This window comes from Staurois parvus, unplaced genomic scaffold (genome assembly GCF_062004578.1).
Source record: "Staurois parvus isolate SC_StPar_1 unplaced genomic scaffold, SC_StPar_1.0 ptg000450l, whole genome shotgun sequence".
Taxonomy (NCBI): Eukaryota; Metazoa; Chordata; class Amphibia; order Anura; family Ranidae; genus Staurois; species Staurois parvus.
This window is the reverse complement of record NW_028318246.1, coordinates 3,303,108-3,325,162: the sequence shown is the minus strand read 5'-3', so window position 1 is coordinate 3,325,162 and position 22,055 is coordinate 3,303,108. Positions and strand designations below refer to the sequence as shown.

General features: G+C 42.4%; 1 pseudogene; it reads left to right on the top strand.

Annotated features, from left to right (window-relative positions):
- The window catches only part of LOC149453161 (uncharacterized), a 37,418-nt pseudogene extending 19,107 nt beyond the window's left edge, over nucleotides 1-18,311 (top strand).
- The last annotated feature ends 3,744 nt before the right edge of the window (nucleotides 18,312-22,055 follow it).

Sequence of the window (22,055 nt, the reverse complement as noted above, 5' to 3'; positions counted from 1 at the left end):
AAAAACTGTGTTTCAATCTACCTGCTTAGTATAATGGATTAATCATACACTGGACTGCAGTCCTACAAAATCCCTGAATTAGTGCACGTGTACAAGAAGTGTGCAAATCTAAGAATTGAAGCTGGTTTAAAGCCAAAGGATGATCACACCAAATATTGATTTAATTTAGGTATGTATATATACACACTGCTCAAAAAATTAAAGGAACACTTTGAAAACACATCAGATCTCAATGGGGAAGAAAAATATCATGCTGGATATCTATACTGATATGGACTGTGTAATGTGTTAGGAACGTAAGGATGCCCCATCGTTTGATGGCAGTGAAAATGATCAACCTACAAAGGGCTGAATTCAAAGTGAAAAAACGATGTAGCAGGCTAGTCCATTTTGCTGAAATTTCCTCCCAGATCTGGACCAAGGCATCACTGAGCTCCTGGACAGTTTGAGCTGCAAAATGGTGGCGTCGGATAGACTGAAACATGATATCCCAGAGGTGTTCTATTGGATCTAGGTCAGGCAAATGTGGGGGCCATTGAATGGTATCAATTCCTTTAGCCTCCAGAAACTGCCTGCATACTCTCGCCACATGAGAACGGCATTGTCATGCATCAGGAGGAATCCAGGACCCACTGCACCAGTGGGGTCTGACAATGGGTCCAAGGTTTTCATCCCGGTACCTAATGACAGTCAGGATGCTGTTGTCTAGCCTGTAGAGCTCTGTGTGTCCCTCCATAGATATGCCTCCAGTGTGGGGTCTGACAATGGGTCCAAGGATTTCATCCCATTACCTAATGGCAATCAGGGCACCATTATCTAGCCTGTAGAGGTATAGGTCTGTGCGTCCCTCTATGGATATGCCTCCCCAGACCATCACTGACCCACCACCAAAACGGTCATGCTGAACAATGTTACAGGCAGCATAATGTTCTCCATGGCTTCTCCAGACTCTTTAACGTCTGTCACATGTGCTCAGGGTCAACCTATTCTCATCTGTGAAAAGCACAGGGCACCAGTGGAGGACCTGCCAAGTCTGGTGTTCAATAGCAAATGCCAATCGAGCTCTATGGTGCCGGGCAGTGAGGACAAGGCCCCCAGGCCACCCTCATGAAGTCTGTTTCTGATTATTTGGTCAGAGACATTTACACCAGTGGCCTGCTGGAGGTCATTTTATAGGCCTCTGGCAGTGCTCATCCTGTTCCTCCTTGAACAAAGGAGTAGATACCAGTCCTGCTGATGGATTAAGGACCTTCTACGGCCCTGTCCAGCTTTCCTAGAATAACTGCCTGAAATCTCCTCCATGCTTTTAAGACTGTGCTGGGAGACACAGCAAACCTTCTGGCAATGGCATGTACTGTATTGATGTACCTTCCTGGAGCAGTTGGACTGCCTGTGCAACCTCTGTAGGATCCAGGTATCTCCTCATGCTACCAGTAGTGATACTGACCATAGCCAAAAGCAAAACTAGTGAAAAGCAATCAGAAAAGATGAGAAGGGGAAAACATGTCAGTGGCCTCCACCTGTAAAACCATTTCTGTTTTGGGGGTCATATCATTGTTGCCCATCTACTGCACCTGTTGTTAATTTCATTAACACCAAAGCAGCTGAAACTGATTAACAACCCCCTCTGCTTGTTAACTGACCAGATAAATATCCCAGGAGTTTAATTGACTTGATGCTATACTCTGATTAAAAAGTGCTCCTTTAATTTTTTTGAGCAATATTATATATATATATATATATTGTACAGGACGCCAACGATGTGTCTTGGATGGGTGCTATGTGGCACCAATATTTGGGTTATGATTCCTTTAAGGGGAAAAAAGATGTGTACTCATGGGTGAGGTATTCTGGGATTATTCATGTAAAGGACTGACTCGCAGTTCTCTTGGAATTAGCAGAGACATATTCTGCAACCGGAAGTTTGGAGGTTCGGAGTGGCATTCTGTTGGGAAAAGAACCTCCACTCCTGACTACGGGGACTCCAGTCCCTACCAAGTTAAGCAGCCTCCAGGAAGCAGCAGATAAAATGAGAACCTCTGAATATCAGGTGTGGGGAGTAGGAGTTTTGTGAAAGACCTGTTTGAGTGCTGCATGTGTGTTGGGAGCTGCCAGAGTTGGACTGTACTAACCTTGGGGTAAATCCTGTCTATTAACTTTCTTTTTGCTGTTTGTGCTGAAGATAAGCAGACTTTTCTGTTATATTTTCTGGAGTTAGGTGATTTCCATGTTGCCGCTTTGCTTGCATTTAAAGAAAAATAAACACTTGTTTTATGTTTAAGACAAACGGCTTTGCACATGGTCCTGAGGAGCTATACCCCTGAATACTACAGTATAAATATATATATAATATGTATATACTGTATATATCCACATACACATATATCTATTTATATGTAGCTTATACTGTACATAAGCATACATACTATTCCATTAAAGTAAAGTTTACGTGAGCTTGTATTAGTAGACAAATATAGTTGTAGCAATCCTTTCACAGTGGACATTGCCAGTTTTCATCCATCTCTGCTGTGATTGAGTGAGGGTGACAGTACATTGCGTAGGACACACTTCGACAGTACGCTGTAAATTTTGCAGAAGCTGGCAGGCTGATCTTGTTAAGGAGAAGTCAGTTGGGGGGTCATCTGAGAAAAAGGGGAGGGGGTCGCCGTTGTGATGGTGGGTGGTTGTCTGTTGATGATTGAGGAAACTGGGAGTAAATTCATTTTGCTTGGGGCATTTTGTCAACTGCCAGTGTCACCATTCAAAACCAGTCACCCATCCCAGTCTCTGCTTTTCAGAGGTCAGTGGTTCACTATAAATCACAGCTCTGCATAGGAATCAGTGCATGAAATAACAGCAAAGAGGGGACTTATGCTGAATCAAAATGACTTACAATTTTCTCCAAGCTCCTTTAAAGAGGATGGATAACCTTTTCGGTACCAAATTGAAGAGCAGTTCTTGGCAGTGCTTTATAATGTGCAGGCCTAACATCTGGCTGTCAAGAGGTTAAATTATTAATCACAAGATTATAGAGAATAAAATGCCTACAATTTTAGTACTATATAATTTGTTTTTAAACTCCAGAAATAAAATTATATTTGGTTTTCCTTTTAGATAATTAAATTTTCCCATAAGTCAATTGGTTAATCTGTCTGAAAGAATAACTTTTACTATGATATCTGTGCAGTGTTTCCTTTTCTAAAGCTGTTCTCAAACTGCTTCAGCATAGATTAAATTGATAATAATGAATTTATCATTTAAACAGTAATGAATACACTGATAGCTCCATTACTAAGTCACAGTTGTCAAGATATTAAAATTTGCTTTGCAGCAGAATCGTTGTTCCTTAGTTCTCTGCTTACAATTCTATTTCAGATGACTACGTCATGTAGGGCCTATTCACATACAGTATATGTGTTGTAGGAACATACAGTACAATGCTCATTTTATTGTACTGTAAAGCATATAAGAGGGTGGCACTAAGAGCAGTAACTATAGTGATTGTTTTCTACATTTTAGACACATACATGAACAATTTGTGTGTTGTGCGCAGAATTAAAAAAAAGGTCCAAGTATGTATTTTCGTACCACCAGCCCATTTAATTTAATGGGCTGCCTTGATGAAATGCACCTCAACTCATGTTAATGCAATGCATAGTGTGAATAAACTCTTTAAATAATCACAAATCTACAAAAGTCACTGATGACTAAGTCACCAGTCACACCGCTGTGATTTAAAAGAGCACGATTTGTGTGCAACTTCAGTGTGACTTGAGGTGCGATTTCTGAAGACTTTATTGTTACTTTTTTTGCAATTTGCAGTGCAATTTCCATTATATTTATGTATGTGAAATTGCAACAAAACTGCAGAAAAAGTACTGCAAGAACTACTTTAGATATCACGCTGCAGCAAATCGCACATGTTAAGACACTGACATTCATATTCATTAGATGCGATTTCAGGTGCGATTTCAGTTTGCAAATTGCACCGTATGACTGGGCACTAACTCCTGCACATAAACTGCTGCTACATATACAGTAAGCCTAGCATGGGCATTGCACCTTTAGTTTGATATTTACTGTTGTCCAAGAAAGAACAAAACAAATGCTTCCTACAATCTCCTCCTGGTAACAACTTGTTTCCCACTAAGTTTCAGGATCTGAGCTCCATAGTTGGATACACTCTCCTCCGCTAACGAACTGTCCAACGAATTAAAAGACTCTTAAAATGGCCATAGATGGATCAAATCTCGGTCAGTTCAGCAAGGACCAGCCAAGGTTCAGTCCATCTATAGTCAGGCTGATTGCACCCAAGTTGATCCATTGATCGACTTGGATACAACCAGCATGTTGGATATGCAGCATGCGATTATTGCCAGGGGTTATAGCCACTAACAGTAATCACTGTGCTCTTCCAGTGTCCCTGTGCATGGGATTCCCCCATCAACACAGGAAAGAAAATTGCATGATCCTTGGCTTGCCTTAGCCTTTAAAGGTAATTTTTCCCTGATTCTTCTGTGATCATCATCGACATACTTGATTATGCTTCAAAGATTATGTAAACCCAACATTTCATATAACTGATATGTGCCTGCTATACCATATATTTGTATATCTGTGTGAAATCCCTGGTGTTCCTGCCAGTCCCTCTTTTTCTTATTAAAAATTGACTACACTAGGCATGAGAGCTCAGCATAGTCAGTTCTCTAGCTGTCCTGGGAACTGTGTCTTCTCTCTTCCAATGATCACGCTTGTGCTGACATGCTCCCCCTCCCCCCCGCACAGCCATTCACTGGGAAGACCAGTGTCCTGCTGTTTTTCCACCCCCAACACTCTATGCAGCTGAGAACAGAAGGAATGTGATAACTTCAGCAGGGACCAGCCAAGGTTCAATCCATCTATCAACAGGCTGATTGTATCCAAGTTGATCCATTGCTTGACTTGGGTATAGCCAGCATGTTGGATTTTTAGCATGCGATTATTGCGGTTATAGCTGCTAGCAGTAATCACTGTGTTCTCCTCACATTCCTGTGGATGGGAAAACACAATAGCTCCATGAGACTGCATCCGACTAGTCTCCCCAACCCCCCTGAGGATTGCTGTAATCTACCGACCTCCTGGACCCGTATCCCGCTTCCTTGATGACTTTTCCACCTGGCTACCCTTCTTTCTCTCCTCCGAGCTACCCACCATCATCCTTGGGGATTTCAACATCCCTGTCAACATCGACAACCCGGCCACATCACAATTCCTCCACTTAACCTCCACATTTTCACTCGCACAGTGCATACAATCCACCACCCACTCCGACGGGAATATCCTGGACCTTGTCTTCTCCCATCTCTGTGCTCCCCACAACCTCACAAACACCCCCTTCCCTCTCTCTGACCACAACCTTATTACCTTCTCTGTCTCCTCGTCCTCTAACGCCTACCCCTCCAAATGTCATGCTACTACCAGCCGAAACCTCCGCAAACTGAACCCTGCCCCTCTCCACTCTGCAGCTGATCAACTCTACGACAGCATCCTTCCCCTGCCCTGCCCCGACCTGGCCATGAGTGCCATGAGTGCCTACAACAACTCGCTGTCAGCTGCCCTTGACTCGCTAGCGCTTTTAACCACAAGAAACATCATATCCCGACCGCTCCAGCCCTGGCAGACTGACCACACCAAAGCTCTCAAACGATGCAGTCATGCGCTGGAGCGACTATGCCGCAAAACCAGATCCCAACTAGCCTTCACCCACTATAAATCTGCCTTCCACACCTACACCTCCTCCCTCCACGCTGCCAAACAAGCCTTCTTTCTGACCCTCATCAAGACCCTTTCCTCCAATCCTCGCTGGCTCTTCTCCACCTTTAATTCTCTACTCTCTCCGCCCCCACCTCCACCCAGCACCTCACTCACCACCCTTGAGATTGCCAATCACTTCAAAAACAAGATTGACACTATTCGCAGGGACATCGCAGCTGCTCAAACTTCCTCCCCACCCGTCCCCTCTCACACAGCAACCCCCTCATCACCCCTCTCCCTCGGCCTCACCACTGTTCTCACCTCCACCCCACCTAACATTCCTCACACTGAAGCCCCCTCAACACTCCACTACTTCGACCTTACTACCATTGAGGAGGTCACCAAGATCTTCTCTAATGCCCGCCTCACCACCTGCCCCCTCGACCCTATCCCCTCACAACTCCTACGACCTCCCTCCTTCTCCATCCTAAGCTCCCTCACCCACATCTTTAATCTCTCCCTCTCTTCCGGCGCATTCCCCTCCCCTCTGAAGCACGCGCACATCACCCCCATACTTAAAAAGCCCTCCCTGGACCCCAATGACCCGAACAACCTTAGATCCATCTCCCTGCTGCCATTTACATCCAAACTCCTCGAGTGCTTAGTCAACAATCGCCTAAGCTCCCACTTCAACCACAACAACCTCCTCGATCCCCTATAGTCCGGCTTCCGTCCCCTATACGGAATACGGCAGCCAGACTCATCCACCTTACCAACCGCTCCGTTTCTGCCACCCCCCTCTGCCAATCCCTCCACTGGCTTCCGATTGCCCAACGGATCAAATTCAAAATCCTAACACCGACGTACAGAGATGTCCATCATACTGCCCCAGACTACATCACCGATCTAATATCCAAGTACCACCCAACACGCACTCTCTGCTCCTCACAAGACCTCCTTCTCTCTAGTTCCCTCGTCTCCTCCTCCCATGCCCGCCTCCAGGACTTCTCCAGGGCGTCACCCATCCTCTGGAACTCCCTACCCCAATCCATCAGACTATCACCTACTCTCCTCTTCTTTAGGCTTCCCTGAAAACCCACCTCTTCAGGGAAGCCTACCCCACCCCCTGCTAATTGCCGCCCTCCTCCACTCTTCCTACCACTCCATCCCCCACAGCCATTTCTTCCTGTACCACTATCCCCTCCCTCCTAGATTGTAAGCTCCAAGGAGCAGGGCCCTTGAACCCCTCGTGTATCGCATTGTATTGTTATTGTACTGTCTCATGTATTGTCCCCCATTGTAATGTACAGCGCTGAGCGAACTGTTGGCGCTTTATAAATATTATTAATACCACTCCAAACCACGGACAATATACTAAATAAATAATTAAATATACCCCAGTAGCATAAATCCACCTTCACCCTTGAAGTTGTTAAATTATTAATTAAAAAATGCCACTCAATATAAATAATAAATTCAAAACATACAAAATCCAAAAAAAAATCTAAATATGTCCAAAATTCTAAAGTCCAAAACTATAACCCCAGTGTTTGTAGTTGTCACATATGTGATTCCACACAGTAATCTCAATATTAGAGCCTCCCACAGGCTTGCACGATGAAAATCACCTCAAAGAAAAAGAAAAGAAAAAACATAGTGTATTATCCCTTTACATAAATAAACTTTGAGTGAATGCACTCCAAAAAAAAAAACATTTGTGAATCCTCTATAGTGATTAGAGTGCAAGTGTATAAGTGAAACATGCGTTGTGCCACACAAGTGAAAAACCGTGTTCACTTCTATTAAAGTAAGGAATAAATACCCTTAACAGAGCAACAAAATAATTAAGCCTTATCCAAATAGCAATGGAAGTTCTATAGCCCTTGAAAAGGATCCTTATGGTTATCCCTCTCTCCTTCTATCCTCAGGATCCATCAGCAAGTCAGCTCCATACTCCTCCTTACACCATACTCCACCAAGTTGCCAAAATATATGGGGAATATAATAGTGTAATACCGCCACTGTACCATGTAATATCTTTATTCAGTGTACTCACAATATACACGCCTTAAAACCACATTAATCCAGTAATATCAGACCTTTTAACAATCCTCTGCAATCTCCAGATAGCTTGGTGTGCTTTTGCCACTACTAAAATGGCCGCCGCCCCACTTCCTGTTCTCATGTGCGTCTGACGTCACTTCCCTTTGATGCGTTTCATCATCCGACTTAGTCATAAAGGATCCTTTATGACTAAGTTGGATGACGAAACGCATCAAAGGGAAGTTATGTAACATTCTTTTGCTTCCGCTGTGTGATGAAACATCTAGCTAACAGGTGGGAATCCTCACTTTCGTTGTCACTGTGCGTGCTGCTAGTAATACGGAGTCATGTCAAAGCTTACTGAGCTTCAAAGAGGGGAAATTGTTGGTGCCTGCTTCACTGGTGCCTCTTACTGAAGTTGCCAATGTATTTGCTGTGTTACGAGGTGCACCATCAAAGGTTATGATGGCATATACAGTTTCCGGGAAAACGTCTGATAAGCATAAGCATGATCGATATAGTCAACTGACCGAAAGAGACAAAAGGACATGGAGCAGGATTGTGGCCTGAAATAAGAAAACAACTACTGCAAACGTGACTGCAGAGCTCAATCTCAGTCCCGTGAAGACTGAGCTCAGTAGTCACTTTTGCAGCAGTTGTTTTCTTATTCTGAGTCACAATCCTGTGCAATGTCCTTTTGTCTCTTTACTTCCTTGAATTCTGTGACATGTACTCACTATGCTCTGTGAGTAGGGAATGTTGTGTCACACATTTCACAGAATCTGCCTTCTGAACTACAGAGGTGCTGAGAGGAGGAGTTTCAGGAGGTGGATACAGTACAGGAACAACTGCTTTTCACCCCTCACTGACTCCAAAAATGTAACCCAACCCTCTTCTCTGCATGCTGATGGTGTGTGGCAGAGGGTGGCCACTTTTTTGACATCTTCTGGACCTGTCCATTCACTACCACCTTCTGGCAGCAGATGATGCACTGAGCTGCTGATCGTCTTAAGACTCTAGGTTCTTTATCTCCTAAACCCTGTCCACTCAGACTGGTGCTGAATTCGGCTTCCACAAATCCAGAGTAGACACATATCAACTTAATTTATTTCTTTAGCCATGTCTTGGAATAAAACAAATGCTTGCTACAATCTCCTCCTGGTAATAACTTGTCAACGCAAGTTTACCACTATGTTTCAAGGTCTAAACACCATAGTTGGATCCATCCTCTTCAGCAGCTTGAGCTCTGCAGTCACTTTTGCAGCTGTTGTTTTTTTTTTATTCCGGTCACAATCCTGTGCAATGTTCTTTTATCTTTTTACTTCCTCGAATTCTGTGACATGTATTCACTATGCTCTATGAGTAGGGATTGTGGTGCCACACATTTAACAGAGCCTGCCTTCTGAACTGCAGAGGTGCCGAAAGGAGAAGTTTCAGGAGGTGAAGTCAGTACAGATTTCACTGTTTGTAGGCAGCAAGGATATGTAGTCAGAGCTCTGAGGAAGTGTGCATGTCCACAGAAAAGCGTTAGCCTTCCCACCGCGTAGCTTATGGAAAGATGATACTGCCTACAGATGGAGTTGATATAGTTATATTTTAAAATATGCTTCATGCATACAAATTTGAACTTAAAATGGTGCTGGGATTTATCTGCTGATTTAAAGCTATAACATTTTTTATAGCTTTACATAGAGTGGGGATGGTTTAGAACATCTGTCAGGTTTTTATTGCTAGAATGAATGTAGGTTGAGCACTGTACCCTAGCTTGTGTTGGTAATCCAACTGAAGTTTGGTATAATGATTTGGCGTAAGTCAGCCCACAGTACCCAATGAACCCCAATGCAGTCCCCAGAGAAGAGTAGAATTAAGAGAGCGCCAGGCTGAGGTAAACAGTCCAGTTGGATCTTTAACTGTCACAAACAAAGGTAGCCAAGGGGTTTTGGTGGTCAAGACAATCTTCCTTCATCAGAGCTTATAAGAATATGGGATGGTGGGCTAACTGAACAGGGAATTTATATCCTGATCAATTGTGTTTACTGTGTAGGTTTTTTGCAGCTTACTCAACTCGTTGGTCAGAAGAACACTTGAAAATATCAGTGCTGCTCTCTGCATTTAGGACTGGCCATCAGCAGAGAATATCAGAAGAGGAAGAAGAATCTGAGCATCATTTGACTGGCTTGAAAATATTGGAAAATGGTAGGTATTAAAAATCTATAAAATAAAAAATAAAAAGAGGTGGGTTCTCTGTGGACGTGGAAGGGGTTGAGTTGGAACCCTGAACTGGGCTAAAAGTTATATTTCTATGCGGTGCGTTAAGCCCAGGGGCAGACAGACCATTTGGGAACTCAGGCACTGCCCAAGGGCCCGGGTCAGTAGGGGGCCCCATGATATGCCCCTGGTACTTTCGTAGGCTTTTTTGGGTGTGGTTTGAGTGTGGGCAAGGATACAGGGGCCCCATGATCCCCTATTGCCCGGGGGCCCCATGAGTTGTCAGTCCGCCCCTGGTTAAGCCATGCCCCTTTTTTCTGCAACACATACCACTTATCACCCTATACATTGCTCTCCCAGGTAACATCTCTGCATTGGTAAGGTTTTCTCTGGTGCTTTTGATTATGACTGCTCATTTTGTGATAGTGCCTTGATATTAGTGGATAACTATTGCTATAGAGGCCAAAGGGTTCATGGTTTAAATTAGTAGGTAGAAAGTATTTTGGGCCATGGACCACAATTTATTTCCCTGTGTTTAGCCAGCCATTGGTGGTTCTAATCTTGGCCAGATCAGCAGCAATTTGATTGTTGTACAACTTGGGTACTACCAGCCTGTCAGATTTTGACAGTGGCTATAGCCATTAGCAATAGTCACTCTATTCTCCTGGCAGGGACAGCTCCCCCCCTTTCCCCCCACAGGAAAACACAATACCTCCACTGGAGGGGTTCCCCTATCAACACTGACTGTGTTGATAGTGGATTGAGCAATTTTCTTTCCTGCAACCAAAAGCATTGCATCATCTATGGCCTGCCTAAAAAGAATATGTAGCATCAATAAAACAATGGAAACATTACACTTGCAGAGATAAACAATAAAATGTGTCATATAACATTCTACATTAGGTACTGTTTAATAGAAAGGTCTATTGAAATACATTAGAGAAGATACATAACAGCGGTAATAAAACAAAAATGCATAAGAAAGAAAAAGAAGGGCATGTAAAAGAATATTAGTAGTTATCATATTATTCTTCAACATCCTAACACTTCTGCATACTGTATGTGAAATTAGAAAAATACACATCAGAATTATGTATATGTATTTTATACATTGTGTTTTGCTATACTCGTCATCAGGCTGGTCACACAACACTTTAATTAAATAGAGAAACATCCTCCATGCTTTTATTAGTATCAGTACTGAGATTACAGATTTTATGTATAAGCCCCCAGAGACTATACATGGGGTGGGACTGACTATAGCTGATGAGCTTGCAGAAGATTGACGATGATGTATCATGTAATAACTTATTATATTTGCTAATGTTGTAGCATTTACCTGAGCACATATGTTGTCATAGAAGCAGTGTAAATTAATAATAAATTACTGGCTGATACGTAAATTATAAATCACCTCAAAGATGGGCATAAATTAATGGAAACTCTACACTCTAACTGTATTGCATATACACTCGCCGGCCACTTTATTAGGTACACCTGTTCAATTGCTTGGTAACACAAATTGCTAATCAGCCAATCACATGGCAGCAACGCAATGCATTTAGGCATCTAGACATAGTGAAGACGACTTGCTGAAGTTCAAAATGAGCATCAGAATGGGGAAGAAAGGGGATTAAAGTTACTTTGAATATTTAAAAAACTGCTGACCTGCAGGGATTTTCACGTACAACCATCTCTAGGATTTACAGAGAATACTCCAAAAAAGAGAAAATATCCAGTGAGCTGCAGTTGTGTGAAAGAAAATGCCTTGTTAATGTCAGAGGAGAATGGGCAGACTGGTTGCTGCGACATTCAGGTGGTAGGGTCAGAATTTGGCATAAACAACGTGAAAGCATGGATCCATCCTGCCTTGTATAAACGGTTCAGGCTGGTGGTGGTGGTGTACTGGTGTGGGGGATATTTTCTTGGAACTAACAAGGTGTACCTAATAAAGTGACCAGTAGTGTAAATACACTGCTCATAAAAATTAAAGGAACACTTTGAAAACACATCAGATCTCAATGGGGAAACATATCATGCTGGATATCTATACTGATATGGACTGGGCAATGTGTTAGGAACGTAAGGATGCCCATTGTTTGATGGAAATTAAAATGATCAACCTACAGAGAACTGAATTCAAAGACACCCCGAAAATCAAAGTGAAAAAAATTATGCAGCAGGCTAGTCCATTTTGCTGAAATATCATTGTAGCAACGCAAAATGGTACTCAGTAGTTTGTATGGCCCCCAAGTGCATGTATGCATGCCTGACAATGTCGGGGCATGCTCTTAATGAGATGATGGATGATGTCCTGGGGTATTTCCTTCCAGATCAGGACCAGGGCATCTGTTATGATCCACCAGGTGGTGCCTCAGGCTGCCAACTGACAGACCTACCCAGAGCGTGGGGTCTAAGCCCGGGCTGTGCTTTCACCAGGGCCCCTGATTGTGGGGATGGACTTGTAACAGACCCGGGCCAGGTCACAACCTCTGAGCAGGCCCACCAGTGGCTGAGGAAGCCTCCGGGGACGTATGCAGGTACCGGGAGAGCCAGATGTGAAGAGGATGGCGGCCCCAGCAGGGTGGTAATGGACCGTGGTTCCGTGGGGGTACGCGAGGTACCGAATCGGCGGGCAAAGAGTAGTCAGGTCACAAGCAGGATCAGCAGGGTAAGTCAGTCCGTAGAATGGTCAGGCAAGCCGGGGGTCAGAATAGGAGAAGTTAGAGTAGTCAGGGCAATCCGAGTCAATCACAGGAGAAGGCAGCGTAGTCAGGGCAATCCGGGTCAATCACAGGAGAAGGCAGCGTAGTCAGGGTCAATCAGGGTCACTAGAACAGATGCAGGAACTCAGGATCACAGATAGACCTTGCGGCAATCTGTGACAGTGCAGGGCATCTTTAAATAGTGCGCCCTGCACTGCCATTGGCCGGCCAGGACGCGCCCCCGGCTGTCATTGGACGCCTGAGGCGCGCCCGCGGCTCCTACTGCGCATGCGCGAAGTCCTGTCAGCCGCGGCTCACCGGGACCTAGTGCCTGTGTCCCGGCGTGATCTGCCGCCAGTGCGCATGCGCGAAGGGAGTAGCCGCGATCCCCGACCCTGGAGCCGCGATCCCCGACCCTGGAGCCGCGATCCCTGACAGCATCACTGAGCTCCTGGACAGTCTGAGGTGCAACCTGGCGTTGTCGTATGGACCAAAACATGATATTTCAGAGGTGTTCTGTTGCATTTAGGTCAGAAGAGCATGGGAGCTATTCAATTGTATCAATTCCTTCATCTTCCAGGAACTGCCTGCATACCCTTGCCACATGAGACCGGGCATTGTCGTGCACCAGGAGGAACCCAGGACCCACTGCACCAGCGTAGAGTCTGACAATGGGTCCAAGGATTTCATCCCGGTACCTAATTACAGGCAGGGTGCCGTTGTCTAGCCTGTAGAGGTCTGTGTGTCCCTCCATGGATATGCCTCCCCAGGCTATCACTGACCCATTACCAAAATGGTCATGCTGAACGATGTTACAGGCAGCATAACATTCTCCACGGCTTCTTCAGACCCTTTCACGTCTGTCACATGTGCTCAGGGTGAACCTGCTTTCATCTGTGAAAAGCACCAGTGGCGGACCTGCCAATTCTGGTGTTCCATGACAAATGCCAATTGAGCTCTATGGTGCCGGACAGTGAGCACAGGGACCACTAAAGGACATCGGGCCCTCAGGCCACCCTTATGAAGTCTTTTTCTGATTGTTTGCTCAGACATTCACACCAGCGACCTGCTGGAGGTAATTTTGTAGGGCTCTGGCAGTGCTCATCCTGTTCCTCCTTGTACAAAGGAGCAGATACCGGTCCTTCTGATGGGTTAAGGACCTTCTACGGCCCTGTCCAGCTCTTCTAGAGTAACTGTCTGTCCCCTGGAATCTCCTACATGCTCTTGAGACTGTGCTGGGAGACACAGCAAACCTGGCAATGGCACGTATTGATGTGCCATCCTGGAGGAGTTGGACTGCCTGTGCAACCTCTGTAGGGTCCAGGTATCGCCTCATGCTACCAGTAATGACACTGACCCTAGCCAAATGCAAAACTAGTGAAAAACAGCCAGAAAAGAGGAGTAGGCAAAAAAATGTCAGTGGCCTCCACTTGTAAAACCATTCCTGTTTTGGAGGGCGTCTCATTGTTGCCCATCTAGTGCACCTGTTGTTAATTTCATTAACACCAAAGCAGCTGAAACTGATTAACGACCCCCACTACTAGTTAACTGACCAGATCAATATCCCAGGAGTTTAATTGACTTGATGCTATACTTTGATTAAAAAGTGTTCCTTTAATTTTTTTGAGCAGTGTATATATATATAAAATTATTATGTACCTTTTTATTTCTTTCTTTATAAGTGATCACATAATCTCTGTTCTCAGCTGCATAAGGAGCTTAAAAAGCAAGGGGTGAAGAAACAGAAGTACACTGATCTTCCCAGTAAATGGTTGTGCGGAGGGGGCGGGGGTGTCAGCACATGTCTTGGCCATTGAAGAACAGGCAGGCTGTGCTCCCAGCAGAGCCAGAAATCTCACCATGCTGAGATGGATGTTCTTCTATGCTGAATGCCAAGAGTGGTCAGTTTGAAATAGTAGAGCAGGGGCAATGGCAAGATCACTAGGTATTTCACACAAATGTAGTTTTTACACAACTACATGGTGCAAGAGACACTTATACGGAATATGAAATGTTGAAGTAATATATTCTTTAACACACACATTTTTGATACACATTATGACAAAATGAATATGCTGACCATACTCCATAACTCACCAAAAATGGTGCATGCGCCATTTCTGGCATCGCACCACGCATTAGTGAGTTTCCATGGGTTGTACTTTAATGGATGTCCATCAGCAAGGTGCTTTGGGGTGCTCTTAAGCATAATAGCTGATGTTGAATAATAAAAGAAAGTTTTACAATGGGCAACGTTTTCTTAAACGTATGCGCTTGTCTTCACACCAACTGTAACAACTAATAGATGCAGCTTTATTAAAAGTTTCATTTTGGTTTAGCTGTTTTTATTAAGTGTAACTATTCTGAAAAATCTTTCTTGGTTACTTCTTTCAAACACTGCAAAGTATTTAGTAGTACTTTAATATTTATACCAGACATATACAATAGTAAACGATTTTGTAGAAAGTGGAACTGTAGCAAAGTAGTTGTTCACAAGTGAAATAAATAAGATTTGTAATTATGTTTAGTCAGGCTTGTAATTCAGCTAGTGCTCCAGGGCTCCAGGGTCTCCTGGCAGACAGCACAGTTAGGTCCTTGATCACTGCATTGAAGTCTATACAACATGGTCAAGGACCGTCCCCCACATCAGCTTACAGGTGAAGTCCTTTCCTCCCAACAGCAAGCCCCCAGTGTTAACACTACTGTGATATGGAGTAAAACCTGACTTCCAGTGCTGCCAATCTATCCCCCAGCCAGAGTCCTGCTGTACAGAGGACTATACAAGGCTAATAAAAAGGTTGTTATAAGATGCATTTAAGGATTTATATTGAATACATACATTAAACAAATGGGGATCCTCTAGACTTAATTTTGCTCTAACTGCTCTGCAGTTAAATAAAAACACTGCTTGTAATAACGCATGCTCTGTCCAAGTGCATTAGGATAGACACTCCCACCTTCTTGAAGTACACATTGCCTTATTGCCAGGACTGAAAGGTGCAAATTCTTCCGCCTGAATTACTATTTGCACAGATGTGAATAACTCCACCCCTTGCAAAAGCTCCGCCTCTGTCCAAGTGATTTAAGAAAGACACTCCTACCTTCCTGAGATAAGTATTGCCAGGACTGATGAGTATGAATCCTTTTGCTTGTGTAGCTATTCCCTTAAAGTGATGTGTTCCATGTTGTTGTAATTGTTCCCTGTGGCGGTTTATCTAACCTCTCTTATAACACCACGCCTAAGTTATCCTATAACTGCTTCTGTGAAAGCAGTGGCCCCTGGAGGGTTAAACAGCCCCCCTTTGTCTGGATGCACAAATCAATGGACAGAACCAAGCCATTAAAATGTGCAGTTTTTGTTTATTGGAATGAAGTAATTAAATGGTTGGGTAAGGACAGGCCATACCTTCTTCTGATGAAAACTATTGATTTCTTGCCACGATTTTATAAGTGACACTGTTTTTGATTACTCTTGACAAACCTCCTTAGAGTGTTAATTAAATTGGCCGCAGATGAGCAGGTGTGGGAAATCATTACATCTCTCAGTCCGCACTTACTCGCTTCATATTTTGCTGTCTTGCATAATGAACGAGGGTCCAGGAGAGACGCACGCAAAGCAATATCTTTATCAGCAAAATTAACATTGAAGTTTGTTTTAATATCTTCTTCCATGCACAATGATTTTTTCCCCCCTTGAGTATATTCCGATGTATGGTCACACTGCTAGTCATTTTCAGAATAAGAAATCTTCATTTTCCTATTAAACAAGTTCAGTCAGACTATATCTAAAGAACAGGAAGATCTTCATTTTGGTACAAAAGTGCAGCAAGCGTGAATTTCAGTGTACTGTATAGGGAGATAACCAGCAATAAACAAAAGTGCTCTTGTTCAAAAATGAGAAAATAAAACTATTAAAAACTGACACAATTAATAAGATTACATTATAACAACTACAGCTAGTTAACAACGTTTCTAATGAAAATGACAGAAATACTGTTTTTACCATCATAAATAAATAAAGGTAGATTTCTTTCTTTTTTTTCATTGAAATTTTCTCAAAAAACATACAAAGTTACAAAAATCAGTGTCAGACTGTGACATTATAATTTTTATTATTATTATTATACAGTATGTATATAGCGCCAAAGGTTTGCTCAGCGCTAATCCCCCAATGATTTTTGTAACTTTGTATGTTTATTGAGAAAATTATAAGTGACATAAATAAAATCTCAAGTAGTGGTATTAAAACAGAGCGCAATATAGCTCAAGACCTATGGAGAGAGGTGGTGTGCTCACCACTACAACAAAACATGCTGATGAGCAGCTTTAGCAATAGGTGGTTTCGTATAATATACGGATACATAATTAACTTACATATCAATTTAACAATCATTGAAACATGGATGGTACCTCATCTGGATCCCAATCTTAGTTAGATGACAAATGACAGGTAACAGGAGAATACACCTCCCATCTAACCTATGACAACTGTTTGACTAGCACAACAGGTTTAACTAATACACAACTGGAAAAGTACAGGCCTAAAGGCCTACCAGCAATGGTCAACAAAGGACATAGGTGTCTGGATACCTTGAGCTCAAGGTGTCTACAAATATTCAAATAGAGTATATAGAAAAAGAAAGAGACAGAAATAAAGAAGAGCAGTAGAGAATGAAGGGGAGAAGCTTCCTTGGGGCATAAAAAAAGTACCTGGATGTAGCCCACAGCGAGGGGGTGAGGCTAGTAAGGGTGATTAATTAATTTATTTGTTCATTTTTCAAAAAAACTGAGGAGATGCTCATATTTTTTGACTGTGTGGGTTAGTATACCACTCCTCATAAATGAAAGAAGGAGAGTTAATAGATGATTTCTCCAAAGCCGAGAGAGTTGATTCCATGAAAGCCTGACACCAGTTTTTGAAGTGTTTAGATAATAAATTATTAGAGGGCAATAGATCCAATTTTGCTCTGTACAGTAGAAGTTTCAACTCTCTCTTGAAATTCGAGATGTTAGGGGCCTCTGCAGCAGTCCATCATTTAAGTATTGATTTTCTTGCCATCAATAGGGAGAGTTGGATCCACTGGGGGCTTTCCTGAAGTTGAGTTGAGAGAGTGTCATCATATGCACACATTGTGGCTGTGGACCCAAATAGGAGAAGTAAATGATCTTTTGGGAGATGCCTGTGAAGTGCTCTATAGATGAATGTTAGAACTGAGTCCCAGAAGGATGAGATCAAGGGGCAGCACCAAAATAGGTGATATTAACTGAGCTTGGCAGTTTTATAGAGCAGACATACAGTAGGTGGTCTTGAGGTGAGGGATGTGAGAAATTATACAGAAAAAAGCTCTGTGCAATTGCTTGAATTGCATCTCCCCTAGTTTTCCATTTATGACCACAGCTTACAAATTTTGTTAAGTCCTCCCAGTAGAATGTCTGAGAGATCTGGGACAGGAAAGTTTTTGTTCCAGTATTGCCTGATCAAATCTTTTAATGGCTTTGCACATGAGTTCAGAGGCAGTATATGTCTAAAATTGAATATTGCTTATTTTCAAGAAGATGGTCCATGAAGGAGACTTGGAATCTTTTGTTCTTGGCAGGACAGGTCTTGTTGATGAAGTCTGATATTTGAAAAACAAAAAAGACTTGATGATTTGATAAGACGTACTTTGAGACCAGGGATGAAAATGATTTTAAGTATCTGGGTCTGTCTGGTACATGAAAGCAACTTGAGTCAGACCTTTTGTTTGCCAGAGGTGAAAGGCTTTGTATTGAGGGCTTTGAGGGAACATTGAATTTCCGCATATAGATAGGTGTTGGGAAATAAACGGTGAAAGTCCTAGAATCTTCCTAGACCCTCTCCAGGCAACTGCTGTGTCAGCAAGTTGTGTCATAAATGAGAGGGTAGTAGTGGTAAGGTAGAGCTATGCAGGATGGCCTGAGTTATTCGGTCTAGTCCTAGCTGTAAAAGACAAGAAAGGTTGTACACTCTTATTCTAGGGAGGTCAACACCCCCTTGCACTGTGGTAGATGCAGTTTCCATAAAGCAATTCTAGGATTTTTCATGAGCCATAAAAAAAGCAAGAAGAGCTTTATTGATTATTTGAATGTCCTTATGTCAAAGTAGGAGTGGTATGGTTTTTAGGGGATAGAGCAGGCACGCAAAACTGACCATCTTAAAAAGATGACATCTCCCAAAGAGCGAAAGGGCGAGCTCCATCCATGTTTTCAATTAATTTGTAATTTTCTTGAATAATGGTGGGTAATTCAGATGGTATAGTGAAGATCGTTCCGTACCTATTTTCACACCTAGCCAAGATAGAGATTTATTCCTGTTGAGAGAGAGAACCTCACTCTTGCAGAAATGTATGCGTAATGTTGAGCACTGAAGGAAGGAGGTAAATATCTGCTCTATGGTGAAGTAAAAAGTAGGATATCATCTGCAAATAATGCTATTTGGAGCTCCTTCTACATTATGGAGAGTTCTGATCAGGGGGCTTTGTAAATGGGGATAAGGGTTTGATGGCAAAATTGAAGGGGAAAGACGTGTGCCTTTATAAAGCTTTATGGGATCTGAGATATGTCCTGCTTCTACAACTCTAGCTGATGGAGAAGAGTATAGGCCCCCTTGAAACCCAACCGGTTGAGGACCAAGAAGAATCATTGAAAGCTCACATTGTCAAAAGCATTTTCGGCGTCCAGTGTTATGATAGCCAGGTCCTCTGACAGATGTGTCCTTGCATATTCTAAGACAGTTATGTCCTTTCTGATGTTAGATGATGCTGAGCAACGCTTTACAAAGCCTACCTGGGAGGGATGTATCAGCGACGGCAGTATAGATGCGAGTCGAAACTCTATAATTTTGAATAGAAGCTTAGAGTCTATATTTAAATAGGAGTTTGTACAATAGGACCCTGCCTAGAGGGGTCTTTACCTTTTTTTGCTATTAATTTGATATGGGCTTGGTGGAAGATAAGAACCCCCTCCCCATATTCCGTTGAAAACCTCCTGCAAAATGGGGGTAATAGATGATTTATAGTAGACAGATCAAACTGCGAAAATTCCCAGCACCTCTATCATACAAAGCTGCAAATATTAAAGAGGATATTCACTCTTCTAAAACCTTATTAAATAAAATACTGCGCTATGTATAATAATAATATAAACTTCACTTGGCAAACATATACACTATGAAGTCCCTCATACCTATGAAATCGATACAATTAGTGAAAAATAAATTCATTATAGTGACATATAATTCACTTATCATACATAATCACTATGAAATTACATATGCCAAAGAAAAATGTGATCAAATCAGCAGAAAACAAACAAACAGTGACGTATAGTCCATATGAACACGCAATACAGTCCGTATGGATATAAAGTTCCACGACCAATAGTGAAACTGTATTTCAATATTGTGAATATAATATTGATGTCATAGGTTCTAATTCTCCACATATTCATCAATATGTGCACCACCACCAAATAAATGAATGGAGGCTTACCAGAAACCAAGACCACTTAACTATAAGGGGTCTCAACCAGCATTGCAATATAGGATATCATCCAGTTCTCCATGCCATACCTGAATCAGGAATATCCCAAGCCTCTTAAATCAAAATAAGGACTCCAAAACGATGCCAAATAATATCATGGGGGATAAGGGTTTGATGGCAAAATTGAAGGGGAAAGACGTGTGCCTTTATAAAGCTTTATGGGATCTGAGATATGTCCTGCTTCTACAACTCTAGCTGATGGAGAAGAGTATAGGCCCCCTTGAAACCCAACCGGTTGAGGACCAAGAAGAATCATTGAAAGCTCACATTGTCAAAAGCATTTTCGGCGTCCAGTGTTATGATAGCCAGGTCCTCTGACAGATGTGTCCTTGCATATTCTAAGACAGTTATGTCCTTTCTGATGTTAGATGATGCTGAGCAACGCTTTACAAAGCCTACCTGGGAGGGATGTATCAGCGACGGCAGTATAGATGCGAGTCGAAACTCTATAATTTTGAATAGAAGCTTAGAGTCTATATTTAAATAGGAGTTTGTACAATAGGACCCTGCCTAGAGGGGTCTTTACCTTTTTTTGCTATTAATTTGATATGGGCTTGGTGGAAGATAAGAACCCCCTCCCCATATTCCGTTGAAAACCTCCTGCAAAATGGGGGTAATAGATGATTTATAGTAGACAGATCAAACTGCGAAAATTCCCAGCACCTCTATCATACAAAGCTGCAAATATTAAAGAGGATATTCACTCTTCTAAAACCTTATTAAATAAAATACTGCGCTATGTATAATAATAATATAAACTTCACTTGGCAAACATATACACTATGAAGTCCCTCATACCTATGAAATCGATACAATTAGTGAAAAATAAATTCATTATAGTGACATATAATTCACTTATCATACATAATCACTATGAAATTACATATGCCAAAGAAAAATGTGATCAAATCAGCAGAAAACAAACAAACAGTGACGTATAGTCCATATGAACACGCAATACAGTCCGTATGGATATAAAGTTCCACGACCAATAGTGAAACTGTATTTCAATATTGTGAATATAATATTGATGTCATAGGTTCTAATTCTCCACATATTCATCAATATGTGCACCACCACCAAATAAATGAATGGAGGCTTACCAGAAACCAAGACCACTTAACTATAAGGGGTCTCAACCAGCATTGCAATATAGGATATCATCCAGTTCTCCATGCCATACCTGAATCAGGAATATCCCAAGCCTCTTAAATCAAAATAAGGACTCCAAAACGATGCCAAATAATATCATAAAATAAAAAACATGCCTTTCATAGTGCAGTAAGTTTGACAATCCTTTATTTGTGCAAAATAAAATCCTACTTACAAACTATAGAGTGCTGTAAAGCATTCAAAAGAACCATTTCCAAGATGGCCGACAGCACGATGACGTCAGAGAGAGGCTTTTTCTGACGTGTTTTGTCATCAAAAGACGTCTTCTAGGGGCTATGTGATTACAGTTGCAAGAAAAAGTATGTGAACCCCTTGGGATTACGTGGAGTTTTGCATGAATTGGGCATAAAATGTGCTCTGAATGTCATCTAAGTCACAACAATAGAAGAACACAGTCTGCTGAACATAATACTACACAAACATTAGATGTTGCCATGGTTTAATTGCACATAACATGTAAACATTCACAGTGCAGGGAGGAATAAGTATGTGAGGCCCTAGCTTAATGACTTCTCCCAGAGCTAATTGGAGCCAGGAGTGAGCCAACCTTGACTCCAATCAGTGCGATGATATTGGATGTGTTGCTGCCAGCTGTCCTGCCCTTAAAAAACACACACCTGTTTTGGGTTTACTG